Genomic DNA, 2,369 nt, shown 5'->3' on the forward strand with positions numbered 1-2,369 from the left:
TAGTTTGGGAAACATGGGACCATTGGTTGTGATGTCATTCATCACTTTGCTACTGGAAGTGATGGAATAGGGAAGGACTTCAAGTTCTCGTTCCTGTTATAAATCACTTCATACTTTTTAAAACTCTCAAGTCTCACAGCATAGTAATCTGAGGAATACGATGAACTTCCAGTAGTTACCTCCTCCGTGACTGCAAGTGTTAGACTCTAGCCACTAGATCAGTGATTTTCAACCTTTTCCATCTCACGGCACACTGACAAGGCAATAAAATGGTCAAGGCACACTACCAGATTTTTGACAATTGACAAGGCACACCATGCTGCCAGTGGGGGCTCACATCGCCCACTGGCCCTATTAATAAATGACCTTCCCCCAAATTCCTGTGGCACACCTGTGGACCACTCACGGCACACCAGTGTGCCACAGCACAGTGGTTGAAACTGACTGTGCTAGATCCTTTTGGTTGCAAAGGTTGGTTGGCAACCTTCAGTCTCGAAAGACTATGGTCATATAAACCTACAGCACCCAGTATTCCCAGGCGGTCTCCCATCCAAGTACTAACCAGGCCTGACCCTGCTTAGCTTCCAAGATCAGACGAGATTGGGCATGTGTAGGGTAACAGTTGCTGTCAGACGGTTGTCTGTTTTGTGTATGCAAGAGTACTCAGTAGTCACAATAGCAGAACATTCTGGATGTTCACCAGCAGACACTTGCCGAGTGGCTCTTTTTGTCTCTTGTTCTGAATAATTGAGTTCAAGTGACAAAAGTTGACTAGGCAACCAATAAAAAGCAGATTTCTTATGTTAACAATGAGAATGACAAAAACAAGTGCTGGGCCAGGGAGAAATCTCCAACCTTGCTGAAAAACCTTCACCAATGCATTAATAGTTTGACTTTTTCTTGTGTTCCATAGGTTTTCAGAACTGTCCCCAGCTCTCCAGCAGAATCAGAATCAGTTTATGGGAATGGACTAAACCCATTCATCGGCATCCTTCAGTCTCGGGAGACTATGGTATCGCGCTCTGAAACGTGGTATTCCTGAACTTGGTTGGCAACCTTCAGTCTCGAAAGACTATGGTATAAGCCTACAGCACCCAGTATTCTCAGGTGGTCTCCCATCCAAATACTAACCAGGCCTGACCCTGCTTAGCTTCTAAGATCAGGCACGTGCAGGGTAACAGTTTACACCTTACCCTTCTGAACTTACTGTATGCTAAATTTGTGCCTTCATTATGTACCTTTTTCCTGCTGTTGAAGAGGCATTTCCATCAGTGCCCAAATGGACTTTCTTGGCTCTCTTAATCTTGGTTCAAATGATACAAATACATTACAAGCCTCCAGGTTTTTTGAAGGCACTCTGGCTGATATTTCTAAAACTACAAAGCTTGTGCGTGTTCTCTGCTTTGCCATTTGGCTTTTAGCTGCAAGGGTTATAAAAAGCATGACCATTTTTGAAAGCTTAAAGATCATTCCTTTTGAGCCCTGTCTTCTTTCAGTCCCATCAGGGCAGAAAAGTCAGAAACATTCAAAGTACATGCATTTCTTTGCCTCCCCCAAGTTGCAGCCTCACCAATTTCTCCGGGAAAAGATTAGCAAGCCCTTAAAAGAGACAGAGAGAGGCAGAGTACATACCCCATGAGAGAGTGGTACAGGGTGTAAATTGTTCCCAAGCCTAGGGTCAAAAGGGGGGCACAGGAGCCAAAGGAGGGGCCCTGAAAATTCCCAGGGATCTTATATTTTCTGATCTCACCAGAGTCCATGAAAGAGGGGGTGCGGAGAGGTCAAAGGATATCATGCTTTGGGTCAAAAGGGATACCTGGGAGCCAAAGGAGAGGAGCTGGAAATTTCTTGGGGTCTCAAAAAATGTGTGCATATATTGTGTGAAGACTGGCATTCACATTTTGTGTAAACCTCCATAGTCTTACATATCCCAATTCACAGAAATTATTGTTTAATGGAGAAGGGAAGGGGCCCCAAAGAGACTTTGTACCCCCAATAAAATTCCTCTTAGAGGTCTTGTGTTCTGCAACTATTGGAAGGCTGCCTGTGAAGAACCAGGAAAGACATGGGATAGCACTGCTCAGTGCTCAGCAGGTGGCCCCTTTGGTGTGCAGGTGTATGTATGAGAGAGAGAGAGAGAGAGAGAAACATAAGAACAGCCCCACTGGATCAGGCCATAGGCCCATCTAGTCCAGCTACCTGTATCTCACAGCGGCCCACCAAATGCCCAGGGAGCACATCAGATAACAAGAGACCTCATCCTGGTGCCCTCCCTTGCATCTGGCATTCTGACATAGCCCATTTCTAAAATCAGGAGGTTGCACATACACATCATGGCTTGTACCCCGTAATGGATTTTTCCTCCAGAA

The 2,369-nt window shown here is 45.3% G+C and overlaps 1 pseudogene; it reads right to left on the bottom strand.

Annotated features, from left to right (window-relative positions):
- Positions 1-513: 513 nt before the first annotated feature.
- On the bottom strand, positions 514-633 carry LOC136656514 (5S ribosomal RNA; annotated as a pseudogene).
- Positions 634-2,369: the final 1,736 nt, after the last annotated feature.

Source organism: Tiliqua scincoides, chromosome 6 (assembly GCF_035046505.1).
Source record: "Tiliqua scincoides isolate rTilSci1 chromosome 6, rTilSci1.hap2, whole genome shotgun sequence".
Classification (NCBI taxonomy): domain Eukaryota; kingdom Metazoa; phylum Chordata; class Lepidosauria; order Squamata; family Scincidae; genus Tiliqua; species Tiliqua scincoides.